The following is a 23,095-nucleotide window of genomic DNA, read 5'->3' as shown; positions in this document are numbered from 1 at the left end:
GAACGAAAACGAACGTAATAATACCGGTATTTTTGTATGGAGCAAATACCGGTTTCCGACCTCTGGAAATGACCCCAAACTAATCATTATCTTGTCTTGCCTTTTTGTCCCTAAATTTACGTGTGTGCTCCGCTGTTGTCCTTTCTGGAAACATCAAAATTTATTGTCGCCCATAGATGATTTGATCAAAATTAGTTTAGAGACGATTCTAAACATTCAGCTAAGTGAGCCTTCCTGGTCTCAAGCGTCCCTCCCCATTCGGTTTGGAGGTTTAGGAAGTCGCAAAATTTCCAGTGTGGCTTCCCCAGCCTTTTTGGCGTCCACTCATAGCACGTCTGGTCTCATAGGAAATATCTTAAGGGCTTTGCTCACAAACTGTGAGATCGCGGGCTTTGAGGACGCCAAAAATGCTTTTAAAATTGCTTGCCCAGGCAAACAATTTCCAGACAACCCAAATTCACAAAGGAGTTGGGATAATGTTTATTGTGATTTAACTTACAATACTCTCCTAAACAACTGTACAGGTCCAGACCGCGCGAGGCTTTTGGCGGTCGGAGCCCGGGAAGCCGGTTACTGGCTACATGCCCATCCTTCGCCCAATACTGGTACTTTCTTGGATCCGGCCTCCCTTAGACTGGCGACTGGTTTGCGACTCGGGGTTTCGGTGTGTACGCCACACATATGCTCTTGTGGCACGGACGTGTACCGACTGGGACACCACGGATTATCTTGTCAAAAAAGTGCAGGCCGTTTTTCGAGACATGCGTCGCTTAATGACATAGTCCGTCGGTCTCTTGTCACCATCAATGTGCCTGCTCTTCTTGAGCCGACTGGCATTATCAGAGATGATGGCAAGAGGCCCGATGGAGTGTCCTCAGTTCCTTGGAGCTTGGGACGGATGTTGGTGTGGGATGCTACCTGCGTAGACACACTGGCACCGTCCCACCTCCAACGGACTACTGTAAAAGCGGGCGGAGCGGCGGAAAGCGCCGAAATTCTAAAACGTAACAAATATAAGAGCCTCGGTAGAGAGTACCATTTTGTACCATTTGGTGTTGAAACTCTAGGTCCATGGGGTCCCAGCGCGCATAAGTTGTTCGCAGAAATCGCGAAGCGTCTGGTTGACGTAACTGGTGACCGAAGAGCTGGCGGCTACCACGCACAACGTATCAGCATTGCGATACAGCGAGGAAATGCCGCCAGCATCCTTGGTACAATGCCTCAAGGGCCTATTTTAGATTTAAGCTAGTTATTAATTTCGTTTAGTAGTACCACTGTATATATATTGTATCATTATTAACCCAAAAATTGTAAATGATTACCAAATTTCAGACCCCATTTTAATGTGAAATGATAACCAAATTTTTCCATCTTGCTATCCTATTAAATAAAATGACACCAAAATAATCATTGTAAACCCAAAAATAGTAAATGACCACCAAAATTCGAACTCCATTTTAAATGTAATATTATAACCAAATTTTTAAATCTTGCTATCCTATTAAAGCAAATGACTCCAAAATAATGATTGTAAACTCAAAAATAGTAAATGACCACCAAAATTATAACCACATTTTAATTAAAAATATGCAAATATTTAATATGTCGTTATCCTATTCAATTAATTAATTCACTTCGTCACCTTTTTCTAACCTAACCTAACCCAGTTTTCTAGTAGCATTTCGTTTCTGTATGGGTTGCAGTTCAAACCTAACCTAACCCACTTTTCTAGTAGCATTTCTTTTCTGTAAGGGTCGCAGTTCAATCCAAACCTAACCCACTTTTCTAGTAACATTTTCTTTCTGAATGGGTCGCAGTTCAAACCTAACCTAACCCACTTTTCTAGAAGAATTTCTTTTCTGTAAGGGTCGCAGTTCAAACCTAACTTAACCCACTTTTCTAGAAGCATTTGGTTTCTGTAAGGGTCACAGTTCAAACCTAACCTAACCCACTTTTCTAGTAGCATTTCGTTTCTGTATGGGTTGCAGTTAAACCTAACCTAACCCACTTTACTAGTAGCATTTCTTTTCTGTAAGGGTCGCAGTTCAAACCTAACCTAACCCACTTTTCTAGTAGCATTTCGTTTCTGTATGGGTTGCAGTTCAAACCTAACCTAACCGGCTTGTGTGGCGGCAGTGGCTTCCTTTAGCGTCACCGTTCTGACACTAAAGGAAGCCGCAGAACGATCGCGCGAGGACGATGCGAACTCGCTTCCTCAGCGCCGAAGGAGGCCAGGTAGGCGGAGAAGAGTCTTCGCAGCAAGGATTATGCCGCCTTAACGGGAACCTGCGGGTGATGGGTCGGGAGTCCCATCACCTGAAGAGGTTTCGAGCTGGAAGGCCCTCAAGTGTTCCGAGGTGCCTTCAGCGGAGTAAGCTGCTAGAGCAGCCCCATATCGTCGTCAAGAGCGACGAAGAAGAAGAAGAGTGAGTCGTGAAGAGTGTCGGCTCGCAAGAGCAACGCCGACGGGGTATCGGAGGTCTATAATCGAGTTCCCGAAACCCCGCCTATAAAGCGCGCGGCGGAACACCCCAGGGGGTTTAGTCCGTGGAAGTCGGACATATCCACTGAGCTTCTCCCGGGCCAGTGGGATCCATAAAGGATTCCCCCTGGGTCATAAAAAAAAAGTAGTTATAGGTATGGGGGGTTGAGCGGGAGGGGCTAGTAATTTTGGCATCCTTTCACTTTATTTGGTAATATGTATACATTTTTTGGTAATCATAGTGGTTTATTTAGGTGAAAATATCGCATTAATTAAAAGACTAGGTGTGGTTCAGTAGATGATCATTTAATACAGCTGTCAAACCCTTGCTCAAACTACCTACATACATAACACCTCCACCGTTATTTTAAAGAAACTTTTTTTAAACAATATAACGATAAACAATTGAGTTTATAATAAAGCTATTTAATTATGGTCCGTCTAAATAGGTACATGCGTTATTACATTTTAAAACCAGTACTAACACTACCCTTCGCACGACTTGTTTACCTCACTATACAAGTTATAAATCGTTCTTGCCTTACACAAAAAAAACTTGTAGTGCCAATCAAACGCAGGAAACAAACTTACATAAGAATATTAATGGTCCTAAGCTGAAAGACAGTAATATACCTACATGTGTTTATGAGCATTATACTAATAAGTACACAATAACAATGCTTTTTTTTTTCCTATAGCATTGCATACTACAATTTATTACAGTTAATGAAAAGCGGTTAATTCGGTACTTACAGCCAAAAATAACATGTAATGATACAATTAGATGTAATGACACCATATATAATCTTAAAATTAAATTAACAAGTCTATATGTATACTTAATAGTAGAACAATTTTAGGCTTAGCCTTGATTTCAGACCTGAATATACCTAATTAGCCGTACAAAAAAAAAAAGAAAGAATTACAATGGCAAGTATTCCATACAACTCTTTAAATCACTTAAACTACGGAAACGAAAATGAAATTACTCTAGTTAAAAAAAAATACTTCCTCGAACCCATATCTTATTGGAGGATTTCGATTTCTAGGGGGCTGATACCTCGGAGTCGGGTCGGGCTGTAAAATTTTGGCCCCGCTCGTGCCACCGCGCTCGCCCGGACTGCTCGGACCTGCGGCTCCCGACTGTGCCCCGTCACACGGGAATAGTAACAAAGTATTTCTTGAACGCCGTTTTATTTGGTCGACATGACGATGAACAATTTCGCCCGTAATAGTTTCTACTGCGTAATCTGAGCTACCTAAACTTTCTTTAATAATTCCTTCGAGCCACCTGTCCGCATTCCTCGAGCTGTAATTTCTGTACCAAATCATATCACCCGCTTGGAAACCCCGATGCGCACCGCCAGCAGCGCGTTGTTGCCGCGCCTGCGCTTCGCGCGCGTGCGCCCCTCTCTCCGGTTTTAAACAATCCAGACGTGTGCGTAAATTTCTACCTTGTAAAATGTTGGCAGGACTGTCCCCCGTCAAACTATGTATTGTATTTCTATAAATTAAAAGGAATCTACTCAGAGCTATTTCCGCATCGAGTTTCTGTTTTTGTGCTTTGATCAAAACGTGTTTACATATTTTTACAGCGCTTTCCGCCGCACCGTTGGACGAAGGGTGGTATGGGGCTGTAAATATATGCTCCACGCCGTTACTTTTAATGAAAAACTGAAATTCGTGACTAGCAAAGGGAGGTCCGTTATCTGATACTACCTGTTTAGGTATACCAAACCTAGCCCAGATTTCTCGCAACTTAGCGATGACAGCGGCCGCCGTGGTACTCGCCATTTTTATAACCTCGATCCACTTAGAACACGCGTCTACCATTACTAGGTACATAACTCCTGTGAGGGGTCCTAAAAAATCTAGGTGTAACCTGGTCCATGGGCGCTCCGGCCAGGGCCAGGCGCGCGGGGCCTGTGCTGGCGGCGCACTGGCCGTCGCCGCGCACACGGCGCACGCGCCGCACGCCTGCTCAATCGCTTCATCCATGCCCGGAAACCAGGCGTAACTTCTCGCCAATGATTTGGTCTTAACTACTCCCATATGAGTTTCATGAAGTTCCCTAATAACCTTGTCTTGGCAGCCCACCGGTATGACCACTCGGTGTCCCCACATAATGCATCCCAGTTCTAAATAGAGTTCCTTCCTACGATTGAAATACGGTTTCAATTGTTCTATTTCTATGGAATCTGGCCACCCATCTAAAATAAAACTTGTTACGCGAGACAGTAACGGGTCTTTCCTAGTTTCAGCCTTTAGCACTTTGTAATCTAATAGCAAGGCGTCAGACGCAAAGTGGAGATAGGTTTGTTCTGGCTCCCTTTTCTCATTCTCCACTTCACTTACTTTATGCGCCTTGATAAGTCGCGATAAGACATCCGCCACGTTTTGCTCTGATTTGACGTATTCTATGTCGAAATCGTACGCCGACAAGCATAAAGCCCATCTTTGTAATCTACTGGCCGTCATACTCGGTACGCCTACATTGGGTCCAAAAATACTAACCAGGGGCTTATGATCTGTTCGCAAAGAAAAACGCCTACCATATAAGTATCGGTGAAAACGTTTGACCGCAAAATAGATTGATAACGCCTCTTTATGAATTTGGCTATAATTGCGTTCAGCCGCGGTAAGCGCGCGCGACGCGTATGCTAAAGGACGCTCGGAGCCATCGGGGTAACGCTGAGCCAAAATGGCACCTACTGCGAAGGAACTAGCGTCACTTGTGACCACCACCTCCAACGCGGGGTCGTAATGCGCGAGCACCTCGGCACTTGACAACATACTTTTTACCCTATCAAACGCTATAATCTGTTGTTCACCCCACTGCCATCTAGTGTGTTTTTGTAACAACGCATGAAGTGGCGCCAAATAATTACCGAGATGCTTGATGAACTTAGCATAAAAATTAACCATGCCTAAAAATGATCGGAGTTCACTGACATTACTAGGGTACGGCATTTCCAAGATCGGTTTTATTTTAGCTTTGTCTACACTTACACCCCTTTTGTCAATAACATACCCCAAATACGTAACCTTTTCTTGTAAAAATACGCATTTTTCCTTTTTTAATTTTAAACCATGCGCCTGCAATCTAGCTAGAACCGTATTTACCGTAGTTAAATGTTGCTTTAAGTTACTCCCCGTAATTAAAATATCATCGTAGAACACAACCACGTCATCAATACATTGTAGGAGGTTACTCATCAACCTTTGAAAAATACCTGGACTGGAAGCTAAGCCAAAAACCAATCTATTATATGTGAATAACCCTCGGTGCGTGTTAATGACCGTATATTTCTTTGATTCCTCGTCTAGTAATACTTGAGAATATGCTTGTGACAGATCCAATTTTGTAAAATATGTACTACCACTGAGGCTACTAAACACATCTTCTATTCTCGGAACGGGATATTTGTCGACCAATAAAACTTTGTTCAATGTTACCTTGTAATCGGCACAAAGGCGTAAGCTGCCGTCAGGCTTACGTATGGGAACGAGTGGCGTGGCCCAGTCGGAGGCATCCACAGGCTCGATGATACCGGTGCTCAACATGGAGTCGAGCTCCGCGTCGACGCGCTCACGGAGCGCGTAGGGCAGCGGGCGCGCACGGTGGAACACAGCGGCGGCGCCAGGACGCACGCGCAGCGTCGCCGTCCCACCCGTGAACCGACCCAGCCCGCCATCAAACAACTCTTTATGCCTGCAAAAAATATCGTTCACAATTTCATTTTCCGTTCCCGATTCCACAAAGTTTAATGGCAAAGGCACTTCAGCACGTAACCCTAAATGTGCCATCCACTGCCGGCCCAACAAATTTGTACTATTCCCGCCCCTGATGACATACAAATCGAGATTCTTTCTAACATTATTACACTCCACTGGTACATTAATATAGCCCAATGGTCTAATCTTACCATAATCATATAATGTTAAGACTGTATCACAACTACGTAACGGTACGGATTGGAACAAATTCTCATACACTTTGTCACTAACACACGATATAGCGCTCCCCGAGTCAATCTCCATTATAAGACGAACATTATTTACACTGATTGCTATGCTCACCGGTCTGTAATCTGCTAAGGACATTTGATTAATACATTCGTCCTCAGAGCACTCGTCCACTTCCTCCGTAGATTGATATTCGTTGTTCTGTAGCCAAAATGCATTAGTACCCCGGCGTGGGCCTCCGCTGCGCCCGCGCGGCCACCGTGACCGCGCGCCCCGGCCAGTGGAAGCGCCATCTCGACGCCTACCCGCCGGCCCACCGATTTGTTCCATCGGGTTTGGGCAAACGCGCCTTAAATGACCAATCTTCCCACACCTACTGCACACGAAACTCTGGAATCTGCATTCCGTAAAGTTATGATAACGGTCCCCGCACGACGTGCACCCGTTTTTAAAATTCACTGCACTCATGTTTTGTTGATTTTGTTGTCGCGAGGCACTCCCAAATTGCAATGTACTAGGCTTTGCTGTGCTGGCGCTTGCATGATGCACCCCCTCCGCCGATGTCCCCGCGCCCCCGCTAGAATCCACCGCTAGTGCATCTCTTTCCGCCGCCTCAAGGTTCGATGCGATAGACACAGCTTTCTCGAAGTCTAATTTCGATTCGGTAAATAATCTTTGCCGAAATAAATCGTTACTAATCCCGCATGCAAATTGATCGCGCAAATTATCGTTAAGTGTTGTTTTAAAATCACAATAGCGAGATAATTTTTTTAACTCCGCTACATAATCTTTTACTGCCTGACCTTTGCCCTGACGACATTGGCGGAAGCGAAAACGTTCTGCCAACACAGATGGCGGTGGTTGGAGATGGTTTTCCATTATTTTTACAACCTCTGCATATGTTAACTCCCCTGGTTTTTTAGGGCTACATAGGGTTACCATTAATTCATATGCTGTATCACCGATGGCCGAGATCAACACCGGTAGCTTCATGTCGTCCGCGGTCGAGTTAACCTTAAAGTACATTTCCACTCTGTCCACATATACTCGCCAATTCCCATTACTTATGTCGAATGCACTTAACTTGCCGATGGTTGTCATCGTCTCACACGCGACATACTTCGAAAAACTGTATTTTTGCCAGCCCGTCGCCAGTGTTAATTAAAAGACTAGGTGTGGTTCAGTAGATGATCATTTAATACAGCTGTCAAACCCTTGCTCAAACTACCTACATACATAACAGTCTTCAAGATTTGGTGATCATTAATGATTTTTGGTGATCATTCAATATATTTGGTATTCGAATACAATTTGAAGTGCAGTCGTAATTAAAACGGTGATACTTTTGTAATTTTAGGCCTTATTTTTATGGTATTCAGTAATTTTTTTTGGTAAGCATGATTTTTTTATTTAGGGTACCAACGTATTCATTATATTTGTAGCCATATTATAACACCTGGTGGTTTAAAATTTTAGTAGTGCTCAAGGCAATTTTAATTTTGTTGACGACAACCATGTCCGATGACATTCTGCAAAAAATCGTGCGATTTGATTCCGCAAAACATATGTGCGAGGAACTAGAGCGCATCTATGGAGATACCTGCTTAAACAAGACCTATGCCTGAAATTATTCAGCTACAAGGTGGATGGACTCGAATTATGACATCATTACTAATGTGTTAAATTTAAAGAATATCTGAAGTCAACTGTGTATGGAGCTACAGAGCGAGGCGAAAAATTACTGGGAATAGCAAGATCCTACTTAGACACTGTAGTGTGTGTGTGACACTGTAGTGTCTATAAGTAGGCTATGTGAAGATATGTGACGTTCTACTGAAAAAGGTACCTTATGGCGGCCGGCGCTTACGTCGCATGGCGACGCAATAATATTGGAGCGGCGTTAACAATAGCGTAAGCCAACCGCCATAAGGTACCTTTACCCGTGGGACGTCACATATGTTTACTATATCGTATCGTATCTAGTTAATCTCTAATTCATTTCCCGAATCGCGCTGATAAAACATGCACATCCCGGAGCAAAATTTCTTTTTGAGCTTTGTATTCATATTGTATTTTGTTTTAAGAGTTTTTTCTATTTCCATTTCAGAATAAGACCGCTCTAGGTGAATTTGTATCAGCGACGGCGGATGCGATTATGGTATTTATAATTTTTAATACGTTTCTTACAATTTCCTTGAGATAATTCGTGGATTTACTCGTGCCATCCGAACGTCACCTTAATACAAAGCATGAATTTGAGAACCCTTTTAAGGTGTGATTGGCTCAAGACATAAAACATGCACATAACCCTTCAAGTGGCGCCAGCGAAAACGCGAAAAGTAGTCAATGGCGCCGCGGATTGGTCCATTTTCCTTGTTAAAAATGACTACCACCATAAAACAAATTGATGATTGAAGGTTCTTAATTGCTAGTTAATTATCACAGTAAGACTTTTATTTTTAAGATTAAATGATTAAAAGGGACTTTACATACAATTTATTTAACAAAAAGAAGCTCTTAAAAATTGTAAGATTTGGGGATGGGGTCCAGAAGTATTTATAATATTTTATTTTTAAAGATACACCGTAGTACCTTAGAGTAGGTCAGAATCCCCAAGTACCCACTACTCAAAATTTCCAAAATGCTCACGGCTAACGAGTGGTATAGATAGGGTCGTGGTTCAGGCCACTATGGAGTGAGAATATATATCCATATATTTAAATTAGGACGCCAGGATACTATTCTCATCAAGCGTATGACATGTTCAAATGAAAATCAACATTTATTTAATAAACACTAATATGCGGCATCCTATGGCCACGTCACATAGAAATTTAATCACCCTCTAGGGTAGCAACGACTTATATATAAATAACACTACGAGAGTACTAAATTAAACACGGTAGTAACGATTCGTTGAATTTAAGCTAAGTACAACATAGGCAACCTCGTGCCCTTATTAAACATAATAGCAGTTTTTAGAAAGTGCAGCTTCTGCAGTAAAGTTTATACATAAACCTCAAGGACGACATAGATATTGAAAGGGAACGAAGGGCCTTGTCGGTGCGGGCAAATATGATAGCACGAAGGTTTGCGGGTTGCTCCAGGGGGGTAAAGATCACTCTCTTTAGAGCGTTCTGTACTTCCCTGTATACCTGCAGCCTTTGGGTTCAGTATTCGCAATAGGGCCCTTCGAGTCCAATATAATAACGCGTTCCGGGTGATGATGGGACTGCCTCGCTTCTGTAGCGCATCAGGGATGTTTGCTGAGGCGGGCGTCGATTGTTTTCAGGCGACCTTGCGTGTGCGCGCCGCATCCCTGGTGCGCCGGGTGCGGGACAGTCCCAACACCATCTTGAGAATGATAGCGGAAAAACCAGACTGCCCCATAATGCTCCACTGTGAGGGACTACATTCCCCTACAAGTGTGATACAGTGGTAGCAAAAATTAAGAGTTTGGCTAGCACTGTATATCTTGTGTCAATTTTAATGTGTATATGTTGTGTTTATGTGTAATTCTTGTAAGTTTATTGTTTGTTGTTGTGTATTGCTATGTGTGTACCTAAATCACATGAAATAAATAATTTTGAAATTTTGAAATTTGAAACCACCATGGATATACGACGATATTTATTATAGGGATTTCAAGTTTCTCCTTTAGGAATAGGTTTTAGTATTAAAGTTCTCTTTTAAAAGGTCAGTCTTAAAATGGTTTATAATTTCACTCCAAGGAACCCGGTCACTAAATTATAATCCAAACTTTAACTCACAGTTTTAGCGGTTAATCACATCACCTCGAGACATGGCTTCCTCGGGTTAATACTAAAGATGAGGAGAACAGCCCTTCCAAAAGGCTGACGCCTCCAAAAAGCATAGCGCTTCCAAAGGAAGCGGCGCTCCAAAAATATGTCACGGCCAAAGGAAGGTGTAGCCAAAGGAGTGAGGCTCCCCAAAAGACTGGCGCCTACAAAGGAATAGCGCTTCCACAGGACTAGCGCTTCCACAGGACTAGCGCTTCCAAAGGACTAGCGCTTCCAAAAGACCCTAGAAACAAAGAGAATGTTCTAGGTTTTAGAAAGGTTATGTTTTAACACGTTTAATTTTTATGTTTATTCTGGGCATAGCGCGATTTAGCTTGCGGGAATAACGAGATTAAAAATACTTACCGGTTTTTAAGCCGAGTCCGTCTCTCGAGACCAAAAGGATCCTGCAGCTGTTTGAAATTGCAGGTTTGGATCGAGAGTTGTAGTAGGTGGCGATCACAATAAATCAGGAATGGTCGCAGTCATACATAGGCTTTGGAGCCTTATATAATAGCCCCTAAAAAGAAGAAGAAGTAAGCCGAGTCCGTTATCTTACACCAGCAGCGGCGACGCATGGCCACGCGGTGAGACGAAGGGGTGCCTTTACATTTAGAGATGGATTGCTGAAAACCCACACGAAACACGACATTAACTAATTGTGAATGACAATAAAAACTCTGCCTTTCCTTCAGTATATTTAGAAAGTGTGGAAACTCACCAAGTTGGTTAGATTGAAGAGGAAATAAATAGGGCAGCCATTACCGGCGCCTGACGCTAAATTATAACAACATTTCGGGCCGAGCTGGAACACAATACATCATTGGTCAGAAACTTGCATTTAACACAGTTTTAGGAGATAAAATCTTCAAATAAGATACATACCCCACGAATAGATGGCCGATGAAGTATCACAAATTACTCCTCACATTTTGACGAGTTATCGGGCAATGACCAAGGGAAATCGAAATACGAAGAACCACAGTCAAAGTGGTGAATGGAAAACCTCCCATTCAATGCTATATCAATTGACCGGTTCAACTCAAAGAACAACGTAAGTCAATAAAAAAAATAAAAAGAATTACTTATTTCGAAAGCTAAAAATAAGGACATTATTTATAATTACGAATTGCAAAAATATAAAAGAACAACTACTATATGTTTGTTAATATCCAGTAAGTGTTCGACCGATTGTCCGTGCGGAACCACAGACAAAAAACCCACTGACATTGACAGACGTCAATGTCCACCGCTCAAGTAAACAACAACTCGTTTCAACTACTTTTACCAAATTCAAGTAATTTATACACAGTATATCACTGTTATAAGTTGTGGCAATGCCACCTATATGTATATACTTATAAATACATATTATTTACTTGTATACATAAATAGTACATACATATTACAAATATACTTAAATACTAAACATAACTAAATATATACATCATATAAATACACTTACATATATAAATATAACACTTAAGTCATAACAGGCACATACATATTTAATTATACATATATAGATGTCAATAAATAAACGTAAATATTTGCAACTACAAAATGCAAGTTCCCGGCCGTGTCGACAGCAGCGAGTCTTCACCGCGCCAACCGGTCCTGCCCGGCGCCGCGCGGCCGCGTCATGCGCCCGCGCCCCGCCGCTCCCGCCAGTGCATATCCCGACTCCGCACTGAACGCACGTCGCTTTGCGCTAGCACCTACTTCGCTTTCTATCGCACCTGCTTACGTTTTTCTTATGAATTTGTGTTGCTATGTACCTGTGTGTGCCTTTGGAACATTATAGTGCTTGAAGTTACGCTTGTGAGTTGTTATTTACCACTGCATCCCCGCTATACAAGTACCTTACTGGTAAGTCCGCTTTGCATTCCTAAATAAACAAAGACCGTGCACTCCATCACTACACTGGTGACCCCTCTATTTGGATATTTATCGTAGCCTTTCTGAGAAACAAATATGGGTGATGACAAAGCCGGTCCAAGCGGGGAGAATGCAAAAACACCACAAGTGAATGTGCAAGTCACGCAACCTCCGGCCGCGCAACCGCTAACGGAATTTTCCTCTATGCCGTTGTCCACTGGTGCCGACACATTCCGTGTCGGAGTGCGATTACCACCATTTTGGCGTCAGGAACCGGCCGTTTGGTTTGCGTAAGTGGAAGGTCACTTTGTTTTGTCCGAGATTACATCGGATGTTACTAAATTTTATTATGTACTGTCACAGCTAGATCACGAGTACGCTGCTGAGGTGAAGGACGTAATTGTTAACCCGCCAGCAGAGAACAAGTACGAGAAGCTGAAAACAGAACTGATCTCAAGGCTGTCAGCGTCCCGCGAAAAGGAACTCAAGAGATTATTGGTGCACGAGGAGTTAGGGGACCGCAAGCCGTCCCAGTTCTTGCGGCATCTTCAGCATCTGGCGGGCCCACAGGTACATGAGGAACTTTTAAGGACTATTTGGATAAATCGTTTACCAATGAACATCCAGGCAGCGATAGCATCGCAGCCGACCCCGCAGACGCTCGAGGCCTTGGCAAACACCGCCGACCGCGTATGGGACCTCGCCCCTCCCACCCCCCAGGTAGCAAGTACGTCACAAGCCAGTGCTATGCCGGTGCCTCAGATTGCTGCAATGGACTACATGGCAAATCAGATAGCTGAATTGACCAGGCAAATGCATGAACTGCGCGCAGACATGAGCTCCAGATCGCGACCAAGGGGTAGGAACAACGGATCACAGAGGTATGGCCGCAGTCGTAGTCGTGGGAGTAGTCAAGGTCGTTCACAGTCCAGCTACCGCAGATGGCCCGTATGCTGGTACCATTCCAAATTCCACTCGCAAGCAACGAAGTGCGTAAAACCCTGCGATTTTGTTTCGGGAAACGTTCAGGGCAATCTGTGATGGCGGCCGACGATTGCTCTAGAACCGGTCGCCTGTTCGTTACAGACCGACGTTCCAAAATGCAGTTTCTCGTGGATACAGGAAGCGACCTCTGTGTTTTCCCGCGCTCGGCTCTGCGTGAACACCGACCCAAAACCACGTATGAACTGTTCGCCGCAAATGGAACTGTGATCAGCACCTATGGCTATGCACAGCTCCACCTGGATTTAGGTCTTCGTCGTGAGTACAGTTGGCAATTCACCAGTGATCGGAATAGGCAGAGTATATTTACCTACACTTGGTAGAACAAAGTCATGAAGTGGAGACTTCCTTGCGATAATTTTTTTTTACCGGGACTTCCCGGATTTAAAAATCAGTAAAATAAATAAAATCTCATAATGTATCCCCAATGTACGTAAAATTAAATAGTAACCACAACACTACAAGTTTGTACTAGTTTACGAGTGATAATATAACATTATTGTATTTATATTATTTCAAACTTGTCCGTCTCTTTTACGCCAATACCAGCTGTGTTTAAGTGAAAGAGATAGAAATAACAGTATTACTATCTACTATGTTAGTTGTAATTTCCATTGTTATCGTCTAAAAGACAAAGCAGATGTCGTTATCACTTATCGCTGTTACCTGCAACCCTTCTTATGCATTAAATAGAAAGTTGACATCAGTTTCTTACTATCCCTTGTCGAGTACGTACGGAAGTGTAGATACTGTGTTTTTTTGGATATTTGACATTTGCTTGTTTACTGGAATTTCGCCTGCTATACTTGATTACACACGGCCTGAACTCGGACACCGATTTTGCTTTGATTGGATTTGGCGATTACTGGATACTGAAAATACCACGGATACTGCAAAACTACCAAGTTTCAAGGTAAGATAATGTATTTATTATTTAACATTTTTATCCTTTTCATTGTGTGTATGTGTAATCGAAGGTAAGAAAATAAAGGCTGAAATATATGGTTACGAACTATGACTATTGACTTGAGTCACTTGCCTATGTTCATAATTTGGCCGTGTAATGTATTAAACCTACATACATTATACTTACCGTACTGTACCTTGTTCAAGGGATCGACGCAGATGATGATTTGATTTATAATTTTGCACCACTCACTCTGTAGACGTTGAACGGTCATTTTCTACATACAAATGGGTTTTAAGCGTGAAAAAAAAATAGACTGAAAATTGAAAATATGGAAAATATTATAGTAATATATTTCAATCATCTCCAGGAGAATAATAATAGTACTGAAATGAATGAATGTTATCATTATGAATGTGATTCTGATAGTGACGACAAATAATTTTGTAAAGTAAATGAGAACGGGACTTACTCGCGTAGCACTTACCCTAGCATAAAAGTAACTAATGGAAATCAAGTGCGGGTAGTTCCAAAAACTCGTATAGCTAGAAAATGTTGACACAACTCCCTACCCGTATGCCTCTGACCACGGACGTAATGTGACATGCGAAACCTTGGGCCAAATATTAAATATAAGTGTTACGCGATTAAGTCCCGTTTTCATTTAATAATAGGTATGTGTGAAAATGGTGTTAGTTTAAATCAATATAATAATTTTGTATTTGTAGATTGAGTTGCAATGTTATTTATATTTAGACTTAATAAAATAATAATAACTTTGTACATAAAGAGAGTTTATTAAAAAAATATATAGAAAAATCCGTTTATATATTGGTTGTTTTATTTTATGCCTATTTATTGTATTGAAGCAGTTTGCATTGTTTTTTGTACTATTCAGAACAATAATAATTATTCGGTAAGTTCCCGGGACTTTAGTCCCGCAAAAAAATTTTGTCGTAAGGAAGTCTCCACTTTTTATCTATGTTCTACCAAGTGTAGGTAAATATACTCTGCCTATTCCGATCACTGCAATTCACTGTGGCCGACGTCACCAAACCAATCATAGGCGTCGACTTTCTTTCTTACTACTATTTGCTCGTCGACAGCCGTAACAAACGCTTAATTGACAATATGACGTCCCTCTCTGTAGCAGCCATGTCAGCCCACAAGGCACGCAACATATCATCAATCAAGACGTCAATTGGAGAATCAAGGTACGATAGCATAGTACAGGAGTTCCCAGACATCACACGGCCACCTGGAGTTCATCGTGAAATTAAACACAGCACGGTTCACTACATCAAGACGACTGATGGTCCTCCGGTCCACTGCACACCCAGAAGGTTAGCACCAGACAAACTCAGGATAGCCAAACAGGAGTTTGAGTCCATGCTCAAGTGTGGAACAGCCAGACCGTCATTGAGTCCTTGGTCTTCGCCACTGCATCTGGCACCTAAGAAAGATAATGGCTGGAGACCATGTGGCGACTATAGGCAATTGAATGCAAGAACTGTTCCAGATCGCTATCCAATTCGTCACATCCATGATTTCTCGCACCAACTCGCCGGATGTAGGGTCTTCTCGACAGTCGACTTGGTCAAGGCCTATAACCAAATACCTGTGAACAAAGAAGACATAGCTAAGACAGCGATTTCGACACCATTTGGGTTGTATGAATTTCCCTTTATGACCTTCGGTCTCAGAAACGCAGGACAAACGTTCCAGCGCTTTGTTGACGAGGTCACAAGAGGCATGGATTTTGTTTACGCCTATCTGGACGACTTCCTCATCTTTTCGCCTGATGAAGCAACGCACGAAGATCACTTGCGACAGCTCTTCACCAAGTTGAGGGAGTATGGCATGATTATCAACCCATCGAAGTGCGTCTTCGGAGTTCCAGAGGTCAAGTTCTTAGGGTACCACATCACAGCTGATGGCACGAAGCCCCTGGAAACCAAGGTAGAAGCCGTTCAGTCATTCCCTACGCCCAAAACCGTTAAGGAACTTAGGAGGTTCCTTGGGATGATAAACTTTTATCGTCGGTTTATACCCCAAGCCGCCCAGCTCCAAGCTCCGCTGCACGAGTTGCTCACCGGTTCAGTCAGAGGAACACAACCAGTCGACCTGAAAGATGACCAGATGAAGGCTTTCCTCGACTGCAAGTCTAGCCTCTGTCAAGCTGCAATGTTAGCTCACCCTGATCCTGATGCTCATCTGGTGCTCGTTACAGATGCCTCCGACACAGCTGTAGGCGGAGTACTTCAGCAATGGAAAGGCGACGCTTGGCAGCCACTCGCATTCTACTCCAAGAAGCTCAGTTCGGCACAACGGAAATACTCGCCCTATGACCGTGAACTGCTAGCCATCTACAACTCGATTAGGTATTTTAAGCATATGCTGGAGGCGCGAGTATTCACCGTCTTCACAGATCACAAGCCGTTGTGTTTCGCCTTCACAAACAGCAAGTCAAATTGCTCGCCGAGACAGTTTCGACACCTCGACTACATTTCCCAATTTACGACGGACATCAGACACGTCTCCGGGAAAAACAACGTCGTGGCAGACACTTTGTCCAGAATTGAGGAGCTGGAGACACCAATCGATCTGTCCATCCTCGCCAAAGCACAGGAGACTGACCAGGAACTCAGGCACATCTGGGAAGGAGACACCGGGTACAGCATCAGCTTAAAGAAGCTGACGATACCAGGGTCATCAACGGCGCTCTACTGTGACGACAGCACTCCGGCCCTCAGACCATATGTGACTCCAGAGTATAGACGGCAAGTATTCAACAGCCTACACTCACTCAGCCATCCTGGGATCAAGGCATCTACCAAACTTGTGTCTGAGCGTTTCATATGGCCGAGCCTAAACAAAGATTGTCGCGAATGGGCTCGAGCCTGCTTGGCCTGTCAGAGGTCAAAGATAACGAGACACGTTCAAGCACCTTTGGGTACGTACCAGTTGCCAAAAGCTAGGTTTACCCATGTGCATATTGACATAGTCGGACCACTGCCTCCTTCTCAAGGGTTTCGTTACTGCTTGACCGCCATAGACCGCTTTACGCGATGGCCAAAAGCGACACCAATGATGGACATGACTGCAGAAACCGTAGCGAAATCACTGCTCTCTACGTGGATCTCCAGATTCGGTTGCCCTATAGATATAGTGACGGATCGAGGAGCACAATTTGAATCGGCTCTGTTTAATTACTTGGCAAAGATCATCGGGTATAAGCATCGACGCACAACTGCATAACACCCTGCCTGCAATGGAATCATAGAGAGATTCCACAGGCAGTTGAAAGCAGCAATCATATGGCATGCGCAAGAAAGCTGGACAGAAGCCTTACCCTTGGTCCTGATGGGCGTAAGGAGCGCTTTTAAGGAAGAGCTACAAACATCTTCTGCAGAGCTGGTATACGGCGAACCGCTCCGACTGCCCGGAGAATTTTTCCAGCCCAATACCGACACCACAACCGACCTCACCGACTTCACTGCACGCCTGAAAAATATAACCAATAGACTTCAACCTGTGCCTACCTCAAGGCATGGTCAGAAGAAGACGTTTATATTCAGAGACTTGGCATCTTCTACCCACGTTTTCTTAAGGGAAGACGCTGTGCGTGGCGCGCTAAAGCCAGCATACACAGGACCACACGTAGTGCTGGAAAGAGGAGAGAAAATCTTCAAGATACGTGTGAACGGAAAGACCACTACCGTAAGCATAGATCGCTTGAAGCCAGCTTACCTATTAGCCGAGTCGACGCCTGGTATTGGAGCTCAACCTGAAAGAGAAAGAGAACCTGAAAAAGAAAATACGCCGAAACCTGTGAAAGAAAAGAGAAGGGTGAATGAAAAGGAAATAGAAAAAGAACCAGAGAAAGGAAAGCTAATAAGGCATACCAGATCAGGCCGCCGAGTAACCTTCCCAGACTATTATCGCCCGTGAGACGGTCTCTGGGGGGGACTGATGTGGCAATGCCACCTATATGTATATACTTATTTACTTATATACATAAATAGTACATACATATTACAAATATACTTAAATACTAAACATAACTAAATATATACATCATATAAATACACTTACATATATAAATATAACACTTAAGTCATAACAGGCACATACATATTTAATTATACATATATAGATGTCAATAAATAAACGTAAATATTTGCAACTACAAAATGCAAGTTCCCGGCCGTGTCGACAGCAGCGAGTCTTCACCGCGCCAACCGGTCCTGCCCGGCGCCGCGCGGCCGCGTCATGCGCCCGCGCCCCGCCGCTCCCGCCAGTGCATATCCCGACTCCGCACTGAACGCACGTCGCTTTGCGCTAGCACCTACTTCGCTTTCTATCGCACCTGCTTACGTTTTTCTTATGAATTTGTGTTGCTATGTACCTGTGTGTGCCTTTGGAACATTATAGTGCTTGAAGTTACGCTTGTGAGTTGTTATTTACCACTGCATCCCCGCTATACAAGTACCTTACTGGTAAGTCCGCTTTGCATTCCTAAATAAACAAAGACCGTGCACTCCATCACTACAAAGTGTATTTCAATTGTAAAACGTATATACCATGAAGAAAACAAAGTGTTCATGTCCTAGCTGAACGCCAGTACAAGAAATGGATGCGCTAAATGAGACCGTGTAAATGTGCACATTGACTTACCGCTACGGTAAGTTTTACCTTACAAATATAGCTAAAAGCGTATATATGAAGATTAAAAACAACATTACGGGTCTGAGAGACCTTGACTTATTTACCATAACAACCAAATTCTTACCAAACAAACATCTACTTCTTTAACACCTCATTAGCCACTCACTGGTGGCCGACAGTTTACTGGTTTTCGCATCGACCCGTGAGTGGTGGGCCGCCAGTTTACTGCTTTTCGATGCGACCATTAACGGGTTGACCGCCACTTGAAGGGATAAGGGACTGAGATCTGAAGAGTTCAAATCCCGGATATACATAATATAAAAATTTATGAATGTCTTATAGCTTTCTATTTACCTATAAATATATTTTTTGTTTTAAGAGTTTCTTCTATGTCTAATTTAGAATGGGACCTCAGTAACCAGCTGGATAGGATCGACAATGGGAGAGATGATGGTATTTATAATTTTTGATACTTTTCTTACAATTTCCTTGAAAGAATTCGTGGATTTACTCGTGTATATTTTCGCGATATATTTTCGATTCGATTATTAGCAGTGTTTTGATTGCTGTTAGCGCGCCCCACTAGAGGACTCGCAGGCCGGGTCCCCCGCCTCCCGCGCCCGCGCCCCGCGGCGCAGCCGCCGGCTGTCGCATCATCGACGCGCCGGCCCGCATTCCTCCATGGTATAATAATATACTCCGCCTGGTACTATATTCCGAGATTCGCGTATGACCTAACTGACACGGGCCTACGTCATCATGCTGTTTACAGGTTCTCAAACTTTAAAATGTGGGAGAATTTTAAACAACGGTGAAAATTATTTTAACGGCATTAATTTTAAGTTATTCATGTAGAAACATAGTAAAATAAAACAAATCTAATGTATTAAATTAAACTTTATTTATCTATACAAGACAAACGTTTGAAAAACTAATTCACAGTTACACATTAATTACCAAGCTTACGACGTGAAAAGTTTGGAAAACACTGCGACTGCTGACACTGAGCGAGAAGGAAATAACAATTAACACGCGTTCGACAAGGATGACGGTCAGGGCATGAAGTTATCTAGATCCGAATTGTCAAATGTGCACAGCGCTATCCTGTGTTGCCAGTAGTATAAACAGAATTACCCGAACGTCTGAAATTTTTTTCGTGAATCGGAAGATATTGCTAACGAATAATTAAAAATGACGTGTTATTGTAAAATTTAAGATAAAAAACATATAAATTAAAATTATAAAATTATAAAGAAATATTTTAACTTATTAACCATAGGTATAATGTACCCATGTAACATGTTATGTTGCAATAAAGTGGCAATGTTATTATGAAGTAGGCCCGTGTCACTCTGGGAATAGAAGACCATGTTTTATTAGACCATGCCATGGGTAATTCTGTTTATACTACTGGCAACACAGGATAGCGCTGTGCACATTTGACAATTCGGATCTAGATAACTTCATGCCCTGACCGTCATCCTTGTCGAACGCGTGTTAATTGTTATTTCCTTCTCGCTCAGTGTCAGCAGTCGCAGTGTTTTCCAAACTTTTCACGTCGTAAGCTTGGTAATTAATGTGTAACTGTGAATTAGTTTTTCAAACGTTTGTCTTGTATAGATAAATAAAGTTTAATTTAATACATTAGATTTGTTTTATTTTACTATGTTTCTACATGAATACCTTAAAATTAATGCCGTTAAAATAATTTTCACCGTTGGTTAAAATTCTCCCACATTTTAAAGTTTGAGAACCTGTAAACAGCATGATGACCAGTGATCGGAATAGGCAGAGTATATTTACCTACACTTGGTAGAACAAAGTCATGAAGTGGAGACTTCCTTGCGATAATTTTTTTTTACCGGGACTTCCCGGATTTAAAAATCAGTAAAATAAATAAAATCTCATAATGTATCCCCAATGTACGTAAAATTAAATAGTAACCACAACACTACAAGTTTGTACTAGTTTACGAGTGATAATATAACATTATTGTATTTATATTATTTCAAACTTGTCCGTCTCTTTTACGCCAATACCAGCTGTGTTTAAGTGAAAGAGATAGAAATAACAGTATTACTATCTACTATGTTAATTGTAATTTCCATTGTTATCGTCTAAAAGACAAAGCAGATGTCGTTATCACTTATCGCTGTTACCTGCAACCCTTCTTATGCATTAAATAGAAAGTTGACATCAGTTTCTTACTATCCCTTGTCGAGTACGTACGGAAGTGTAGATACTGTGTTTTTTTGGATATTTGACATTTGCTTGTTTACTGGAATTTCGCCTGCTATACTTGATTACACACGGCCTGAACTCGGACACCGATTTTGCTTTGATTGGATTTGGCGATTACTGGATACTGAAAATACCACGGATACTGCAAAACTACCAAGTTTCAAGGTAAGATAATGTATTTATTATTTAACATTTTTATCCTTTTCATTGTGTGTATGTGTAATCGAAGGTAAGAAAATAAAGGCTGAAATATATGGTTACGAACTATGACTATTGACTTGAGTCACTTGCCTATGTTCATAATTTGGCCGTGTAATGTATTAAACCTACATACATTATACTTACCGTACTGTACCTTGTTCAAGGGATCGACGCAGATGATGATTTGATTTATAATTTTGCACCACTCACTCTGTAGACGTTGAACGGTCATTTTCTACATACAAATGGGTTTTAAGCGTGAAAAAAAAATAGACTGAAAATTGAAAATATGGAAAATATTATAGTAATATATTTCAATCATCTCCAGGAGAATAATAATAGTACTGAAATGAATGAATGTTATCATTATGAATGTGATTCTGATAGTGACGACAAATAATTTTGTAAAGTAAATGAGAACGGGACTTACTCGCGTAGCACTTACCCTAGCATAAAAGTAACTAATGGAAATCAAGTGCGGGTAGTTCCAAAAACTCGTATAGCTAGAAAATGTTGACACAACTCCCTACCCGTATGCCTCTGACCACGGACGTAATGTGACATGCGAAACCTTGGGCCAAATATTAAATATAAGTGTTACGCGATTAAGTCCCGTTTTCATTTAATAATAGGTATGTGTGAAAATGGTGTTAGTTTAAATCAATATAATAATTTTGTATTTGTAGATTGAGTTGCAATGTTATTTATATTTAGACTTAATAAAATAATAATAACTTTGTACATAAAGAGAGTTTATTAAAAAAATATATAGAAAAATCCGTTTATATATTGGTTGTTTTATTTTATGCCTATTTATTGTATTGAAGCAGTTTGCATTGTTTTTTGTACTATTCAGAACAATAATAATTATTCGGTAAGTTCCCGGGACTTTAGTCCCGCAAAAAAATTTTGTCGTAAGGAAGTCTCCACTTTTTATCTATGTTCTACCAAGTGTAGGTAAATATACTCTGCCTATTCCGATCACTGATGATGACGTCGGCGCGTGTCAGTTAGGTCATACGCGAATCTCGGAATGGAGTACCGCGGAGTATATTATTATACCATGGACCATGCATTCCTCCAAGGCTCTCGGCCAGAGCGCGCGCGCACACCGCTAACAGTACCTACTCGCGATTTACTTGTCTTTTCACATTTTTTATGTAATTTAATCGCTCAGATTAATATATTCATTTTTAACTGTAATTGGTGTCGCCTTCATCATTTCCGAACCTTCGTCAACAATTGCTTTGAAATCTTAACCTATGCGGCCTAACGGTCTATGTATTAACATGCAGGTAGGTGTTTATTGTGATATAATTTTAGTGGTTCTGTCTTGAACTAATTAATTTTGTTATCCTATCAGTTACAAAAATAACATTAAATATTTTTTTTCTTATTCCAGAATAAATATAAACCCGAGGCCGAGGTACGCACGATTTTCTTGTTATTTCTTTTAAAAACTCGTTCCAATCAGTAATGACATGATTAATTTAACATTTTAATTTATTTCTGTATTCTAATATGTTCCTAGTTTCCACCGTTTAGTTAAAAAATAGGTGCAACGACAAGCGAATCGAGGAGGAGCGTGTTATGTTAGCCGTGACCAAACAACGCGTGAAGCCGAGTGAGCAAAGCGAGCGTGTCACACAGAACCGACTTTATATATTTTACTAGCTTTTGCCCGCAACTTTGTCCGCGTGGATTAGTAATTTAGGTAGCTTTATATTTTATCCAACCTGCTTTTTGTTGATTCCCCATACAAACTTCCACCCTCTTTTCACCTCTTTAATGCATAAACATTCTTTATTTCATACGTAAAATTAAATGATGTAACGTATGCGGAATTTCGGAATGAGATTTGGACAAAATGAAATGTCGTAGGTAGGTATTAAATAAATACACGCTGCTGGTGGCCTAGCGGTAAGAGCGTGCGACTTTAAATCCGAAGGT

General features: G+C 41.9%; 1 long non-coding RNA gene across 1 annotated transcript in view; it reads left to right on the top strand.

Annotated features, from left to right (window-relative positions):
• LOC134805835 (uncharacterized) overlaps nt 1-8,606 on the top strand; it is a 49,803-nt gene extending 41,197 nt beyond the window's left edge. Inside the window, exon 4 of the long non-coding RNA XR_010146405.1 lies at nt 8,556-8,606. This is a non-coding gene — a long non-coding RNA (uncharacterized LOC134805835). The remainder of the gene's footprint in view (nt 1-8,555) is intronic.
• The last annotated feature ends 14,489 nt before the right edge of the window (nt 8,607-23,095 follow it).

This window comes from Cydia splendana, unplaced genomic scaffold (genome assembly GCF_910591565.1).
Source record: "Cydia splendana unplaced genomic scaffold, ilCydSple1.2 scaffold_68_ctg1, whole genome shotgun sequence".
NCBI classification, from domain to species: Eukaryota; Metazoa; Arthropoda; class Insecta; order Lepidoptera; family Tortricidae; genus Cydia; species Cydia splendana.
The sequence above is the reverse complement of the archived record's forward strand: the minus strand, read 5'-3'. Positions and strand labels throughout refer to the sequence as shown.